This window comes from Mustela lutreola, chromosome X, assembly GCF_030435805.1.
Source record: "Mustela lutreola isolate mMusLut2 chromosome X, mMusLut2.pri, whole genome shotgun sequence".
Taxonomy (NCBI): Eukaryota; Metazoa; Chordata; class Mammalia; order Carnivora; family Mustelidae; genus Mustela; species Mustela lutreola.
Genome location: NC_081308.1, coordinates 14,297,349 through 14,315,809, shown reverse-complemented (window position 1 = coordinate 14,315,809; position 18,461 = coordinate 14,297,349). Strand labels below are relative to the sequence as shown.

The 18,461-nt window shown below is 39.9% G+C and overlaps 1 protein-coding gene across 3 annotated transcripts in view; it reads left to right on the top strand.

Annotated features, from left to right (window-relative positions):
• The first annotated feature begins 796 nt into the window (after positions 1-796).
• SCML2 (Scm polycomb group protein like 2) overlaps positions 797-18,461 on the top strand; it is a 105,644-nt gene continuing 87,979 nt past the window's right edge. For 2 of the 3 annotated variants that reach the window (XM_059158004.1, XM_059158006.1), the window contains exon 1: positions 797-898. The gene's annotated coding sequence lies outside the window, so the exon portion shown is untranslated. The remainder of the gene's footprint in view (positions 899-18,461) is intronic. The other variant, XM_059158005.1, reaches the window with a different exon arrangement.

Below are 18,461 nucleotides of genomic sequence, written 5' to 3'. Positions count from 1 at the left end.
TGCTACATTCTGTACTGGGAGAGTCATGGGCTGTTTCGGGGTTATTTTTGCGACCGCCCCTTCCCCTCCGTGCGACCTCCACCACCTGCACAACCGCTTTCCTCTGGGCAAGGAAGTTAATGCAGAGGAGACCCCAGAAGGCATTCTCGAGGACGCTCCCAAGCACTCTCAAACCAGCGAGCAAATTACTTCCCCCTCCGGGTTAACCTAGTCCCGTTAGCTCAAGCATGGGTTTAGAGGAACAACTAAATTCAGACTGTGGAGCTGGAGGGGAATGCGTGGCAAAAGCCCATGGGGGGAAAAACTGTTTCAAGGAATATGCGGCAGCCCGCGGAGGAGTGGCTTTGCTCAAGCTGCTCTAAAGTTGCATTTTCCTTGTTCATCGAACTTGGTTCAGTTCCTAGGGAAGAGCCTGGCTTTTCGGTGCGTGGCCAGTGTGGGTGGTGACCGAAGAGTCAAAGGCGATAGCCAAGGGGAGCGAGTTCCTGCGATGGAACTTGACGCGGACCCCGGGGTCTCAGCTGGGGGCCCATCATAGTCTTGGGTGCAAGCCACGGGCTTCTTTTTGGCGGGAGGGCAGATGGTGGGGGGGAGGATACAGGAAAACTACCCAGGGCTTTCCTGGGTTTGCAGCGTCCCCGTCGCCAGCCGCCGCTCACGCTGCCTTCCGGCGAAGCCCCCAGCTCGGGCCCCGCACGCGGCAGCGGTCATAGGGCATGTTTGCGGCAACCGCAGGGCACGCGGGCCAGCCGGGGCGGGGGCGGGGCGGTGGTGGCGGTTGCGGGGCATGCGCGGCTCCGCGCGCGGCTTCTCAAACATGGCGGCGGCGGTGTGAAGACCGGTACCGGCTCGCGGGACCAGTGTGACAATTTGGCTCCTTTCGCTGGCGAGACCCGAGGTGCGTGGCGACTCCGGGCCCCGTGAGGAGCAGAGAGGCGGAGCCGTGGCATCCGGTCTCTGGTCGTTGTCCGAGGGCGGGCGGGTGGCCGGGCGCCCTCCGCGGCGCGTCCCGCGCGAGTAACGCCCCCTTACCGCCCCGCGGGGTCCGGCCTTAGCTCGGCCCCGCACCCCAGTTGCCCACCTTTGGCAGCCTCACCCCAGAGGCCAGGGCTCCCCTGCCCCACCTAGCGCTCTCCACGATGCCCCACAGCTGCTTTTGCGCAGCCCCTCGCATTCCCCCGGGGCCCCGTCGCCAGTCGCGGGCCCATCCCTTGCGCGGCGTTTGGTTGCCGTGCTGCTCTCTAGCCGCCCCCTGCCCCGAAGCGCGGACTGCACGATCCTGAGCATCTTCTTGCTGTTGGAGAAGCTGGGCTGGGGGGCCGACCTGGGGCCCCGGGGCAGCGCGGGTGGGCGGTGGGGCTGAGGAGCAGCGATGACTTTGCGTGGTCTGGGCTAAAGCCCGCCGATTGCCTTCTGAGGAGTTGTGAGATAACTTTTGGAGTTTGGGAGGGAAACGTTAGCCCGGAAGGATGCGCCTGTGGCGGAGCGCGGGCTCGGTCCCGGTGCCAGGTGCCGGTCGGACTCGCGCCCCGGGGCTCTGGGCGGCTGAGGCTTGGGTGGGGGGTGGGTGGCGGCGCCTATGGCTCGCCCTGGGGGAGAATTGGGGTGGGGGGGGGACGGCCCTCCTTGCTTGTGTGTGTGAGGGGGAGGTGGGGCAGAAAGGGGGGGCTCCAGCTCTTCGGAGGAGCTACAGGGCAGCGCTGTGCTCTCGCGGCATGACCTGGTCTAGGGACCATTGGTGCTTTTAAGGCGCAGCGTTCTTGCTTTTTCCACCTGACTAGTGGTTGTGCTGCATCCTGGTGTAAATCGCCAAATCGCTAGAGGAAGAGCGAGAAGGCGAATTTAATAGATTTTACGCCTTGAGGTTATACAGAGCTTTGAGGTCTGTAATTTGCCCCCTCCCCCGAGCCCCAGTGTTTGGCCCGCACCGGTATTTACGCATCCCCATTTAAGACTATTGATGTTTTTAAAGATTGTAAAGCATTTGTTATTCTTTACAAGGTGTGATTATAATTTGAATTTAGCCTTTATCTTGAAGAATTAGATTAGCTTTTATGAATGATGTGTTAAGGTGACTTTAGGATATCTCTGGAAAGTGAATGGATCTGTGAGTAGGGGGAAGGTAAGGCAGGGAAAGTGGATACTTATGATCATATGATTTACAAAATTTTCAGGGATAGTTTCCTTTACCAAAACAACTGCACATGCTGCTGCATTTTTAATGCTCCCAGAGCTATTCATATTTCTGCTTTGGGGAAACAGTATTATATGATGTATATCATTTATGGAATAAAACTTTCTATGACAAGCAGTTGTATTATAACAATAGTTCATAGATTGATCTAATTCTTTTCAAAAGCAGGGCTTGGGATGTTCTTCAGTAATCACAATTTTGCCTTTCTTGCCGTTCTTTTTTAAAATTACTCATTAAATAACGTATTTCCAGGGATGAAATTTTTTTTGGTCAGTCTTTGGTTTTGTATATTTAATGGAAGGAATGCAAAAATAAGCTTTTGGAAAAAAGTCCAGTTGGGATTTTGAGAAAGGAGTGACTTTATGAGCACTCACCTGATGCTTTGTATTTGTTTGGCTATAGTTTTATCCACAGTCTTCAAAACAGTCTGAAAGATCTTTTTAAAAACGTAAACATATTTAAAACAGCTCTGAAACTTTTAAATGAATATCACATGTATCACACAACCTTATAAACTTAAGGATGTGTGCCTGTTTCCTTTAGAGAACCTGATTTGTTTTGAAATTGGAAAAAAAGATTAATGTAACTCAACTACATTATGTGAGGTTGCTTTAAAGCTAATGATGTCATAATATGTACAGAAATCATTGGAGTCAGTATTAAAGAGGTGGTATCAGTTTTTCTCATGAGGCAACTGGTTAGTCTTTTTGTTTCAATCAATTCATCTTTTTGAAGTGCCTGTGTTGTCTGTAGTATGGAGTTTAGTTCAAGGTGCATTTATTCAGAGGCTGTGAATGTTGGCTTCTGGGTGTTTAAGGCTACCCATCAGCAGTTTATTCCTGAAAATTTCAAAGTTGTAGCTAAGAAAATGAATATGAATGTAAAACAAGTAGTTACTTTGTTTCAAGGGCAAATTCAGGGAATCGGTATTTTGGATATAATTCTCCAAATAAAATTCTGGGTGTAACTGTGAATTATTTCTTACTTGGGTTGATATTAACTTTGTGTGTCTTTATGATTAAATAAAGCTATATATTTTCGTGAGATTATTTTCTAGGTCAAACATAAATACAATGTTTAGGCTTGGGAAGAAAAATGAATTATTGGTATAAATTGAAATCTGTGTGCTCTGGGGATTGAGTGTTTTTTTTTTTTTTTTTAATGCTAAACAACTTCACTTCTATGACCAAGTAAGTAGTTTAGTTTATAACTAAATATTAACTGACTCATAATTTAGAGCATTTTCTTTTTTCAAAATGTTTCAAAAATCTCTGAGCTAAAAAGTAACAAGGGTTAAGATGGCCAGCTATAAACCAGATGTGACTTTCATTTTATTTTGGGTTTGTTCCTTTTTAGCTGCCTGACTGTTCCCCCCAGATGCTTCCTATCTCCCCTCTTCCTGCCCCCCCCCCCCATTCCCTTTGCTGTTGGTATCTGTTTCCGCATCAGTGAAATGATCAGGGTAATCCTGCGCTGCCTCCTTGAGAAATAATTGATGATAATAAAGTGCCTTGAAAGGGCTGAGTAAATACCAAGTCTTTTGAATGAAAATGACGTAGCCTCTTGTTGCATTTAAGGAAAATCCAAATCCCAATTTTAGTTTGAGCTCTTGGTGGGGGCATTTCACTTGAGTATTTTATTGCCCTTCTCTTTTGGGTTAAATGGAATGCTTGTGTAACTTTAGTAACTGGAACACTGGAGGATGCAAGGGATCCTCTGCTATTTGAGTTATTAGTCGTCTCTAGTCTTTTTTTTTGCCAGGTTACCCTGTCCGCTCCCCTTTTCCCCTTTATGCCAGCTCTAGTCTGATTCCAGCTGTGAATGGAAATCTGAGATCATTTTTCTCTTTTAGTTCTCTCTTTCTGGAAGTTTCTTTGTCTCCTCATAGTCATATTCCTGGTTTATAGGATACACAAGATAGAACAACGTGAGCTCTGCCAGCCATCAGTGTTAGAGCTGTGAGGCTGTGGTTGTGAATATAGGTCTGGCATTTGTAGCTTGGAGTGAGTGAATCGAGTACCCCTAAGAATTTTAAGAACATTATTGATGTCTGAAAATTACTGCATAATATCTTAGGATTTGAAGGGATAGATAGTTAATTTCAGGAACCAAAATCCTGGAAATTTTGGAAATGGCTGATGTTGATGATTTTAAAAGAAAAAGTTCACCCTTCCCTGGCTTAGGGTTTTAATATTTGTGATCCTTTTTTCTTCGGGAAATAGTTGAAAGAAACCACTGCTGTTTATCTTATATTAGAATGGGTTGGTATAATTTAGTGGTAAGTGTTCTAAGGCTTTAACTAGTTTGGGCTTTGGTTACTCTAAGTAGAGAAATGCCTTTATTACAGTGATAACACCTCATTTTTAAAAAGATAGCAGAAGTGATGGTTCTTAAAGCCAGATAACTTGAAAAAAATATTAAAAACCATCTGAGATTTACAATGTGCATATATATAGTCTTTATTTTTTGTGAGTAAGGCATTTTTGCTTATTTTGTCTATATGTTGTCTGATTTAAGTAAACCTTGGCTACCTTGGAAATAATAATGCAAGTGATTTTTATGCTAAATGGTTTCTACTAGACATAGATCCCTTAACCTTCCCCTACTTTCATTTTTTGGGCATGTGGTGGAAAGGTTTTGACAAAAAATGAGGGATATCTTGTTGCCTGAGAAGTGAAAGATTTGAGAATCCTTTAAGCAGTTTATATGGTGGTGCTGTTCAATTTAATTTTGTACTCATTTCCTTAAGCTGGATGAAGTCCTTATTTAACCAAGGAGAAAAAAAAAAAAAGAATAAGCTTTTATTATGAGTAAAGAGCTGAGAAACATTTGAAGATAACATTTGACTACCTACTACTTGTGACCTGTGTTTATGGCTGTGGTTCTGCCCCTTCCTAAGTTTATAGGAGCAAATTGTTGTAAGAGCGGAAAGAGAGTGCCCACCTTTTGTGGTAATGCACCATTGTAAACTTCAGAAGGGACAGGGATATATTGCAATTCTAGGGCATACCTTTAGGGTACTTTCTTTTCTCAGGGAAAAGTTGGTGGCTGTCTTTGTTTTTTGTCTTCAGAATACATATTTGATTTTTCTCAGCCTCCGTTTCTCATAAGAATTAACGAGTGCAGAATTGTAGTCATAAAGAGCTTCATTTGCTTGGTATGTACCTTGTAACCTTGATGTAGTCTTTTAAATTCATTATTTGTAGTGAGAGAGTTCTTATTTTCTTTATCATTTGGTCAATTTTCTCACCTTTCATCATTCTTAGCTAGTTTAAGATTGTGTTTATATTTTTAGTTCTAAGTTGACTGTGATTGAATCATGTGTTTTTTCTGTTGTCTTGCTTCTCTGTACAGTTGTAAACATGAGGTTTTTGCTGTGAAACTGTTGTCTTTTTTCTTCCATTTGAAAGGTTTAAAGTATTATTTGGAGTAATTCTCAATATACTTTAATGTTATTTGAAAAATAATGATCAATATTATCTTTATTTTTTATTGACTTGGTAGAGTTTCATAAATCTATTCAAATGAAACACAGTATCTTTGGTAGTTATTAAAGGTATTAAAATGCACTACTTGATACTGGTAAGTACCTTTACATATTGTTTTGTTTTAGATTAGAATCTGTTTTGAGATTTTTTTGGGTTGAGATTTTGAGAGGTTCTAGAAATACTTAAATGAATAATTTACTGACACCTGCCTCACGTTTTAAGTATTGTCAGGGATGTTTAGTTTTCTGGTCACTTCAGACTGTGGTTTATTGCATGCTTTTCTGTAGTCTGTTGTCTAGCAGGGATTGTTGTTGTCATCATTTCCATTACTTCTTGTAGGGCTGGTGTTAGAAACCATAAATCTAGACTGCTGTGATAATAGGAACAGGCTGTAACCTGACCCAGTTCTTTTGTCAAAGTGTCGCACTGAGAGCTGCCTGTAGTAAATTGACATGCCCTGCTATTAACTTCAGTCCTCTGCACATGTTGGTGGGCAGCAGGTCTTTGGGACATTAGCCTGTGGCTGTGCTTTAAAACCTTAGGAATTTACAACTATAAACTGGGATTTGGGCAACCCTTGACTTGTCTTTCATTTATCTGTTTTCTGACATAACATACTTAAGTAAATGCATAACTTTCAGATAAATTGTTTTAAAATTGCAAGTAATTATTTCAATTGTAAGCTATAATTTTTGAGATAAATTAAATATTCTTAAAAATAGTTATTTTCTTGGGTTTGTTTTATAACAGAAAAAGATTAATTTCTAATTTTTGGGGTGCTCTTTACTAAAGCATAATTAAAATTGCTCCTCTAGAAATCCTAATTTCCTCTAGGAGGCTAGATTTGATGAATCCTCACTACCAAAAATGTTCATTCTTAATATTGGTTATTCACAATTCAGAGATGGAATTTTATTGTTAAAGGTAATTAGACCATTGGAATTGAGAGGTTTTTTTCCTGATTACTTTTATAGATATATCAGAGAATGGGAAATTTGATTATTTACTTGAGTGAATTGAGTGGGTGTTTGTGAAATCCTTAAGTAATGAATCATGTCCAATTCCAACAAGTTATATATGGCTATATAATGGATATATAATTTTTTTCCTATCCTCTATTAGGATAATAACTATTACCAGAAACAAAAAAAAAGTTAAAAGAGCCAGCTGCTCTTTGTAAAAGAAAAATATACAACTCTAATGTATTTCACTTTAATCAGTCTGAGTTTTTGCATTTAGGTAGAAATGTGAAGTACTTTTTGCAACCAAAGTAATAAACTATTTTCAAGTCAAAATGAAAAAGTTAAAGGTGCTATCTTAATGCAGTTAACTCAGACTTCCCTATCATTCTCTTATATATTGACTGGGCAGCAAAAAAGAGCTCTTTTGTTTGTTATTCAATTTTGAAAACAGTGTCTTTATAACAAGATAGATTAAGAAAGAAAAAAAAGTTCTACTTATGCTATTTCATTAGTATTTTCTGGTGAATTATGTGTGTGTGTAACTTTATCATTTATTCCAACATTTTCATTAAAACTACCAGCAAGCCTCTGTCAAATAAATAAATAAAATCTTTAAAAAAAAAAGGGAGGGCACCTGGGTGGCTCAGTCATTAAGTGTCTGCCTTTGGCTCAGGTCATGATCCCAAGGTCCTGGGATCGAGCCCCGCATCGGGCTCCCTGTTCAGCGTGAAGCCTGCTTCTCCCTCTCCCACTCCCCCTGCTTGTGTTCTCTCTTTTGCTGTGTCTCTCTCTGTCAAATAAATAAATAAAATATTAAAAAAAATACCAGCAAGCATATTTGTGACCCTTTCCTGGCCTTGAAACTTCTTATACTATTGATATACTCAAGGGAATATAATGAAATATTTATGCAACCAAGTTATTTTTTGTGTAGGGACAGTCTCTTTTCCTTTTTGTATGTGTGAATATTGGTTTAAACGATGTAGTTTAGTTCTGACTGTAATGTAATTGGAATTTATAAACTGAATTCTGGTACAGCATATATTCCTAGCTGTTCTTCTCCCTAAAAAACCACTTATAGTAGTGACCAATTTACACTAAGTACTGACTTTTTGAGAACTCAAATATCCTAGAAATCAAATTCAGAGTAAAAAATTAAAGGTTTATCAGATGTGGGGAGGGAAGATGATGTGAGGAATAGGGGACTATCTTAGATCTCACAGAATTTTCTCCTTGGCCCGTTGACCTAGACTTGTGTAAATTAGACCATAGTAGATTAAACACTGCAGGAAGCAACAGAGAACGACAGCCAGCACCGCCCCCGTCCCACACCTCTGCAATTTTTTTAAAACCACAATGTCCTGGGACTGTATGGTTTAGGTGTAAGTAGCCAGTAGCACAGCAGATTATATTTACCTATTTAACAAATATTTGGGGGGCCCTACATGTGAAAGATACTGTAGCTAGACAATGGAGAATACAAAGATGAACCAGACATAATACTGCCCCTAAAAGCTTGTTTCTACCAGGGGAGATAAAGCATGTACACAAATGCAGCAGAAGAAATTTTAGCAAAAATGGTTAGGTATTCAGGGACTTATGTCCAATCTAACTGGGTGATCTTGCAGATCTTTGAGCCTTGATAATCTTAACTTTCAAGTGGACATTAATAACAGTAACAACCCTACAGGCTTTAGATAAGACAAATGTATATAAAGGCCCTAGTAGGGTACCAGACACTTAGCAAGAGTTCAGTAAGTGCCAACTCATAGTATTTATTTTTACCATTTTCATCACTACCATCATTAGACCCTAGGGACCATAATTTTTATTTTCTTGTGCCTCATGGATCCATTCTATCCAAAGTGCATGGTATGTTTCTTTCTCCCTTTCAAAGCATGGACAGTGTATGGAAACCCTGTCTTTTGGGTTTGAATCATTTTTCTTTCACTTTCAGCTTTCTGATCTTTAAGGATCAGCAGAACTTGGTAATTGCCAAGATACTGGACAAAGGAAGAAGAAAATCAAAGATGACTTCTAATTCAGAAGGATTGGGTATTAGTAATGCTTATTAAAAAAGGAAGCAGAGGAAGAGTCACTTATTTTGAAAGGCAAAAGAGTTTGATTTCTTAAATATGTAATGTTTGAAGTGGCTGTGAGGCATTTAGACTGATGTTCAGTTGGCCAGACTAGAAATTTTGGAGAGAGTTTGAGATTAGAGTTGCTGATGTACATTTGTTTCTGAGCCTTTCTTTAAAGAAGTAATAATAAAATCAAATGTTTGAGAATTCAAAAAAAAAAAAAAGAGAGAGAGAGAGATGCTGATGTAGGAGTCATCCACATAGGGATGGTGCATCACCGTGGAATAGAATGAGAGTCTAGACTCTAAAATTACTAGCATCTAGAAGAAGATACTGACTAGAGAAGATCAATGGCTAAGGCAGGAGGAGGAAGTAGACATAGAGGGATAATAGAGGCAGGACAACCAGAGAACCTGGGGCTCAGAGATGAGAGGTGTCTGGAATGAGGGCTGACCTATCGCTCTTGAAGTGTCAAGAGAATAAGGACTGAAACACTGAAATGGGGTCTGATGCTTGGGAGGTAAATAGGGTTTTGGAAAGCAGTTGTGGGAAAAGAAGGAGGGTAGTGGCCAGATTGCAAAAAGTAAAGTATCCCAGCAAATCTTTGTATTTTGAGTGTTGTTATATTTATTACCAAAATCTTAGTTATCAGGAGACGGTTATTCTGGTAAATGTATAATGTAGTAAGTAGACAATCTTTTTTACACTGATAAAAATTTGATGTTGTCTCAATTTAAGCTAACTTTGCTCTTTCAGAAAATGTGGATTTTAATATCTGCCAGATGGGAGGTTCAGTGAACAAGTCTAATAATAAATGCTTAAGTTTGGACATTATGTATTCCCACCTATGGGACTTCTGTCTGGGAACTATGCAGCAAATTTTGCTGTTGGTAGAGGAACAAACTTTCTTCTTCAACTGTATTTTGTTTGTTTTTATACCTTCTCAGGTTGAAATTCCATATAAATTCCATCCATTTTATAACATCTGACCAATGGCTTAAAGTTGAAAAGGGCCCTGGGAGATTTTTTCCTTGTCAGACTTGTTAAGTTCCTGTCCGGGTCAAAATATTTATCCTTATTGACTCTTCACATAGTGGTCTCTAATTAGAGACTCAAGGTGTATTACCTTATCTTCAAAATGAAACAAAACAAAAAGAAAAGAAAAGAAAAACAATCTGAAACAAACAAGTAATGGAAAGGCTCTGTAATGGTAAAATTATAGACCTATTAACTTGCTAAATGTGCTAAATAGTTCTTTCTCGAAGAGAGAAAAATAACCACCTAGAACTTCCTCCAGAATCATATAAGATCAATGGGAATTTTAGATTTAATAATTCTACTGTTGGGGCGCCTGGGTGGCTCACTTGGTTGTGTCTGCCTTTTCAGGTCATGATCCCAGGGTCCTGGGATGGAGCCCCTTGTTGGGCTCCCTGCTCAGTGGGGAACCTGCTTTTCACTCTCCCTATGCCTGCTGCTCTGCCTGCTTGTGTGTGCTCTCTCTCTTTCTCTCTGTCATGTTAAAAACAAATAATTAATTAATTAATTCCACTATTATTCATTGTTTAATCGTACTGAGAAAATGGCCGAAGACAATGCAGGAATTTTTAAAGCATTTGTTGATCTCTTATCAGCTCTTAATTCTATAAGATACATTCTTCAGAACAAATGGTTTTATAAAAGATCCCAGAATATCAATGCTTGTTCAAAGTTTGCTTAGATACAGCAACTAGATTTAGTGTAACTGTGGTATGTTGGTAAAGGAGATGTCAGTGTCAGACACTTACTATAAAATAGTGCTAACCAGGGGCGCTTGGGTGGCTCAGTGAGTTAAGCGTCTGCCTTCTGCTCAGGGCATGATTCCAGGGTCCTGGGTTGGAGCCCTGCAGTGGCTCAGCAAGGTGTCTGTTTCTCCCTCTGCCCCTTTCCCTGGCTCATGATTGTGGTCTCTCTCGAATGAATAAATGAAATATTAGAAAAAAAAATAATGCTTACCCAATACTTTTCTTTTGGCTGATTTATATTTAAAAAAAATTATTTTTTTCACACAGTGGAGTTGCTTCCTATATGCATTCAGTGAAGCAACTTCTCTGTATGCTGGCAAAAAGAAAACAAAGCTTTTAATTTTTTTTTCTTGCCCAAATTTTCTTTCATATAACATGGAGAACTACTTTGGGAGTCTTGAGTCTTTCTTAAAAGTGCTGAAGCAGTTCAAAGTATACTGAGAACAAAATTAAGCTTTTCTGTTGTTTCCTGTGCAGACGATGACTTTGTGAGGCGCGTTTGTATTTCTAAAAGAATGTTAGGCTCTTAATTTTTTCCAGAAAGACAGCAGCTGTGCTATCTGCATATCTGGTATGTAAGTCATATAGATATGTTGTTAGCTTCATGGCATATCTTTATTTGTGGCACTGGGGATTCAACTCTGAGTTGATGCTAGCAGTATTTACCAGTAGACCAGTCTATTCCTTTGGCTTCTATCTATAATCTCTACCTTTGTATTGTGACAAAAAACATAGTTGAATTACAGTGAAGTGCTGGGGCATTTTAAGAGGGATAATAGAACTTTCATGTTTTCTTAAATTACACTCAAAAATAGTTTCTATTAAATTAACCAGCATTCCTTTACCTCAAGATCTCTACATATTCCTTCTAGTACTCAATCCTAGGAAAAGGTTTATCTTTCTCATTGAATTTGCAATTTTATCTTGTAGTAAAACTTATATAGACAAGAGAGAAATTAACCATTCAGGTTGAGTACTGATTTTTTTCCAACTAGTATCTTTTTATTTGATTTTTTTTTTTTAAAGGGGTGGGGAGGGGTAGAGAGAGAAAGAATCCCAAGCAGGCCCTATGCCCAGCACAGAGCCCAACACAGGGCTGGATCTCATGACCCTGAGATCATGACCTGAGCCCAAATCAAGAGTTGGTCACTTAACCAGCTGAGCTACCCAGGCGCCCCTATTTTCTCTTTTTAATAATAAAAACCCCATCTTTCTCTAAGTATGTTATTATGTTAGAACCACTAATCCTTTTTAAAAAACAGCATGGTATAGGGATCCCTGGGTGGCTCATTCTGTTGAACGGCTGCCTTTGGCTCAGGTCCTGATCCCCATGTCCTGGGATCAAGCCCCACAGGGAGCCTCCTTCTCCCTCTCCCTCTGCTTGCTGCTCCCCCTGCATGTGCTCTCTCTCTGTGTCAAGTAAATAAATAAGATCTTAAAAAAAATAGCATGGTATAGGACATAACAATTGTATAGAAATGGTGAAAGGTTTTGGTGATCAAACAATATTAAAAATGATAAATATGTCATAAACTTAAAAATTAACCCAATGCCCTAGTAAATATAACACCATGTAACTTGGTGTTTACCACTTTTTTTTTTTAAGGGGCAGGGCAGAGGGAGAAGGAGAGAGAAACTTCGGCAGGCTCCACTCCCAGTGCAGAACCTGTTACAGGGCTTAATCTCATGACCCAGGGATCATGACCTGAGCTGAAATTCAGAGTTGGAAGCTTAATGTACTGAGCCACCCAGGTGCCCCAGTGTTTGTCACTTTTTAGATTACAAAATAAGCACTAATTTTTCTCCTGTTTTGAGTGTAATCTTGAGAATAGTGGAGTTTTTCCTTAAGGCATGAACTTTTTTTTTTATTTTGAAGATTTTATTTATTTATTTGAGAGAGACAGAGAGAGAGAGAGCATGAGTGGGGAGGGAGAGAGAAGCAGACTCCCTGCTGAGCAGGGAGCAGATGCAGGGCTGGATCCCAGGGCTCTGAGATCATGACCTGAGCTAAAGGCAGATGCTTAACTCACTGAGCCCCCCAGGCACCCCAAGGCATGAACTTTTAAAAGGCATTATTGTCCAGTTTTTTTTTCTAAAAATATTGGCTTTATGAATTATAATATGGGCAGAATTTTATTAGATTGTTGATATATGGAATTTGGAAAGTATATATTTAAAAGCGGTTCAGGGATGCGTGGGTGGCTTAGTTGGTTAAGCATCTGCCTTCAGCTCAAGTCATGATCCCAGGGTCCTGGGATCCATTCCCACACTGGGCTCCTTGCTCTGCAGGGAGCCTTCTCCTTCTGTCTGCTTTTCCCTCTGCTTGTGTGCTCTCTCTCTTTCTCTCTCTGACAAATAAATAAATCTTAAAAAAAAAAGTGGTTCAAATGTATATTATGTATGGATTTACATATGTGATTTTTAACAGTTGAAGGGATATACACCAGATGGTTAACAGCAGTTACTGTTTTATGGTAAGGTTATAGGTGATTTTTTTTCTCCTTTTCTTATCTTACAATTTTATTTTATTTTAATTTATTATTATTTTTTAAAGATTTTATTTGACAGAGAAACACACAGGAAGAGAGGGAACACAAGCAGGGGAGTGGGAGAAGCAGGCTTCCCGCTGAGCAGGGAGCCCAATGCAGGACTCCAAACCAGGACCTTGGGATCATGACCAGAGCTCAAGGCAGACGCTTAGTGACTGCGCCACCCAGGTGCCCCATCTTATAATTAGAAAAAAAAATTAAAAATGAAGGAAGGTTAATCATTCATTTGATTTTACATCTAGTGCCTAGATTGAATGAGAATTTACACATTTGCGTGGTGCCTGGGTAGCTCAATCAGTTGAGCATCCTACTCTTTGATTTCAGAGGGTGCTCAGATTGAGTCCGCATTGGGCATCTGCACTAGGGGTGGAGCCTGCTTAAGATTCTCTCTCTCCCTCTTCCTCTGTTCCTCCCTTACCACTGCCCCCTGCGTTCCTCCCCAGCCCCACGCAGTGCACTCTCTTTTTTTTTTCTTTTGAAGATTTTATTTATTTGAGAACACAGGGGGAGAGAGAGAGAGAGAGAGAAAGAAAGAGCACAGGTAGTGGAGAGGGGCAGAGGGAGAGGAGTAGCAGACTCCCTGCTGAGCAGGGGACCCCCCCCCCCAACCCCAACACACACACACACACACACACAGGGCTCCCTCTGGGATCATGACCTGAGCCAGAGGCAGATACTTAATTGACTGAGCCACACAGGCACCCTTCTCTCTCTTAAAAAGAAAAAGAAAAAAGAATATATACATTTGCATTGCCAAATATAAACCTTTGATAGTAGAAATACTGGGGAGAGTTGGGAAGGAAAAGTGAATCAAGGAAATATATGAATTTCAGAATATTTGAAAAGAAATATTTTGGGGCGCCTGGGTGGCTCAGTGGGTTAAAGCCTCTGCCTTCAGCTCAGGTCATGATCCCAGGGTCCTGGGATCAAGCCCTGCATCGGGCTCTCTGCTCCGTAGGGAGTCTGCTTCCTCCTCTCTCTCTCTGCCTGCCTCTCTGCCTACTTGTGATCTTTGCCCGTCAAATAAATAAATAAAATTTAAAAAAAAAGAAAAGAAATATTTTAGAGTGATTCAACAGTTCCATACATCACCCAGTGCTCATCATGACAAGTGCACTCCTTAATCCCCATCACCTATTTCACCCATCCCCCTACTCACCTCTCCTCTGATGACCTTAAGTTTATTCTCTATAGCTAAGATTCTGAATGGTGTCTTCAAACAACTCACTGCACTTTAACACCATGAGGACTGAAAGGGAAAGCTTACTGAGTCCCTGACGCATGTACTCATAAACAGTTTGAGTTCTTTTTGTGTATTGAAGGCTTTATTTGGCATGACTTTGGACTTTAAAAGAGATATATCTGCTCACAGGTACTGAGTGACTACGATAACTGAAAAGGAAAAGTTCCAAACTCTGAAAGAGTTGATCTTATTTAATATGGCTAATCTCAAACTAAAGGGATCTGGAATTCTTCCAGTCTTTATCTGGGGATAAGTAGATAAGTAGATCCTTGGTCTGTGGTTCTACCTTTAAAATAAGTGGTTTGGATTCCAGAGCATTGGTTTTAAAGTTAAGAATATTTGCATTGCATTTAACTCCCAAGAAAGTTCTGTTTTTATAGAAGTACTTATTTTGGGGGCACCTGGGTGGCTCAGTTGTTAAAGCATCTGTCTTAGGCTCGAGTCATGGTCCCAGGGTCCTGGGATCAAGGCTGGCATCTGGCTCCCACTCTCTCTTGCTTGTATTCCCTCTCTCGGCTGTCTCTGTCTCTGTCAAATAAATAAATAAAATCTTTTTAAAAAGTTTATTAAAAAATACTTATTTTATGGGCACCTGGGTGGCTCAGGTCATGATCCTGGAGTCCTGGGATTGAGCCCCATGTTGACTCTGCACTCAGCGTGGAGCTTGCTTCTCCCTCTCCCTCGGCCCCTCCCCAGTCATGCTCTCTCTGTCACTGTCTCTCAAATAAATAAGTAAAATCTTTAAAAAAGTTATTTTATACCCACCAGCAGTGTATGAGAGTTCTAGTTGTTCCACATCCTCATCAATGTTTGGTATTGTCAGTCTTTTTAATTTTAGCCATTTTATGAGTTGTACCTCACTGTGATTTTAATTTGTGCTTCCCCAAATAGTAATGATGTTGACCATCTTTCACGTGCTTCACAGGCCATTTGTGTATCTTCTTTAGCAAAGTGATCGCCCAAATCTTTTGCCAATTATGTTTTTATTGGGCTGTTTGCCTTTTAAAAATTGAATTGTAAGAGTTCTTTATATATTCTGGATGCAGAATATATAATATATATTCTGGATGCAGATATATATAATATATCGGATACATATTTTGCAGGTATTTTCTCCTATTTTGTGGCCTATCCTTTTCTTAACAGTATCATTTGAAGAGCAGTTGTTAGTTTTGATAAAGACCAGTGTATCAATTTTTCCTCTGATGTGTTGTGCTTCTTTGTGTCATATTTAAGAAGTCATAGCTTAACTTAGAGTCACAAGGTCTCTGTTTTTTTCTAGAAATTTTATAGTTGTGGGCTTTACATTAAATTTGTTATCTTTTCTGAGGTAATTTTTATGTATTCACTTCTAAGATAAGAGTTGTTTTTCTTTTCTTTCTTTTTTTTTTTTTTTTTTTGGTACATGGAAATGTTTCAGTACTATTTGTTGAAAAAAGAAAAAAAAACCCAAACGTATCCTTTCTCCATTAAATTACCTTGGCACTTGTGTTAAAAATCTATTCACCATATATATGTGCATCTTTGGGGATTTTATTCTGTTCCATTGGTCTATATGTCAATCCTTATGCTAATACCACTGTTTTGATTAAATATTGCCTTTGGATACATTATTAAGTACAGTTTATTATTTTCTTTTATGGTTAGTGCAGTTTTATGCCTACTTAAGAAATCTTCAACTTATGTGCATGGTAGGTCGATTTATTTATCTAAGTCTTCAAAGATTTACTTTTAATCATTTCTATACATGTATCTTCACCTTCAAGGATTGTAGGATTACTTACTCAACTAATGGGAGCAAGGGATAACAGTTGAGATCAAGAATTCAGTTATGGGGGGTGCCTGGGTGGCTCAGTTGTGAACTGTCTGCCTTCGGCTCAGGTCATTGATTCCAGTGTTCTGGAATGGAGCCCTGCATCAGGCTTCCTGCTCAGTGGGAGGCCTGCTTCTCCCTCTCCCACTCCCCCTGTTTGTGTTCCCTCTCTTGCTTTGTCTCTCTCTGTCAAATAAATAAATAAAATCTTAAAAAAAAAAACAAAACCCGAAGAATTCAGTTAATGGTTTAGAGATTTGAGAGAAGGGCATAGGAACCTGGATGTACCCTCTGTGTGTGACGCATCCCTCAGTTTTTCAACTGAGCCCCTATGTATAGTAGTAGAACTTATTTTAATGTAATTCACAACTTTTTACTCTCTGACTCCCTACCTGGATTATAGCTCATTGCCCTTTACTTTCAGGATTTTCACTTTGTCTTCTTTTTCTGTTTTTTTTTTTTTTTTCCCTTTATCTTTTTTTTTTCCCCTTTGGCTTTGTTTCTTGTTTTCAAATTTTGTTTTTAAGATTTTTGTTTGTTTATTTGAGATAGAGTGAGTAAGAGGGAGAGAGCACGAGTGGGGTAGGGGGGCAGAGGGAAAGGGATGCTGAGCAGGGATCCCAATGTAGGCTTGATCCCAGGACCCTGGGACCATGACCTGAGCCAAAGGCAGAGGCTTAACCATCTGAGCTACACAGGCGCCCTCACTTTGTCTTTTTCTTTAGCCACTCCACTATGGTCTTTAATTGAAAACATCCTCACTCACAGTAGTATTGAATATTTAATTCATTTGATTATTTCAGTCTGACTTTCAGGGCTGATGTCTCAGAAGGGGTTTGTGGATCATCTCTGTACAGGTGGCTTCTGAGGGCATGGACCATGAGAGACTGTAGAGGGAAATAAGAGCTCAGTAGAAAACTGAGCAACTCTAGCATTTCATAATCAAATAAAGGAGGCAGGATCCTCTTTAGTGTCCACTCATTAGTGTCCACTCATAGTGTCTTCAGCCTGAAATTCCTCTCTTTGTCTTCTCTGCTCATTGAAATACTCATCTTTAAAGGACCAGTTCAAGTGCCACTTCTTTTGAAAAGGCTTTTATATTCCCAGTTAATTGTGTTTTTGTTTTCGCACAGAGCACCAATTTTACCTCTATTAATAGAGCTTGTATTTTATTCTTTGTTCAATAATTACTTGTTAATATGTCTCTCTCACTAGATTTCCAAGGTCATTTGTAGTAGATTGTGTTTCTTCTGTCTACATAGTACCAAGCTTATAGGAATTCTTTAAATATTTGTTAAATGACTGTATCACACCTGGAAACAGATGGTGGTGATATAGAAAGCACCAAGAAAGTCTTTAAGAAAGAGGTGGGATTTATGTTTGGTCTTAAAGGATGGATAGGGTTTCAAGAAGCAGCAGAAGAAAGGGTATTCCATGCGGATAGAACAACATGATGAGTTTTGAGCTAGGCCACAGGATACCTGTAGGTGGTAGATGATCAGGTGGCTTTGCAATTGTGAGGGACCTTAAATAGGCCCAGCAGAAGATTTTTTGTTCAATTCAGTACGCAGTGAAATCACTGAAGCAGGTAGATGATTTGGGCAGAAATCAGCTTAGTCCATATCTGACATGTATTGGGTAGGTCGTGGCGGGGAAAGACCCTTATGGGAAAAGAAGTTAGGTTACTATGGTATTAGACCAGGCAGGAGCTAATGAGCATATAAACTAGTTAGTGCCAGGGGGAAGAGATACAAGAGAGTGCATGTTGGCTACTGATTGAATGTGTGAGTGAAAGAAAAGAACCTCACACATTCAGTCATACCTGAGGTTTTAAATCCCAAGCACCTGGAATAGTAGTGTGTTGGTAGAAGAAACAAAAATGTCAAAAGGAGCATATTTTGAGGAGATGATGCTTGAGTTTTTAAGTCTTTAGAGTCAGAGATACAGAAGGTGTTCTGGGTAGCTTAATGAATGTATTCTTCATGGGCTTCTTTAAATAACAAATTATCTTCCATTATACACATTATCATGTTCTGACCACAGGCACACAGAGTAATGGGAGATGGATATCTTATTGCTATATTAAATATTTCTGTGTACGTACCTCTTCTATAGCTTTCATATTGTGTTTTATTCATAAGCCTATTTCTGAACGGATGGAGCGTTTGGAGGGCAAGGACAGTGTATTATTTGTCTTTGCTGTAGATTGCCAGGCATATTGAGGACATGCAGGAAAAGTCTGAATTAATGAATGAATTAATGGCTCACAATACATAGGTCTTTGAACAAGTAATTATCTTGTTAGAAGACTTGACTCTTATAGTTCTTAAAAGTTTTATCAACACAGTCA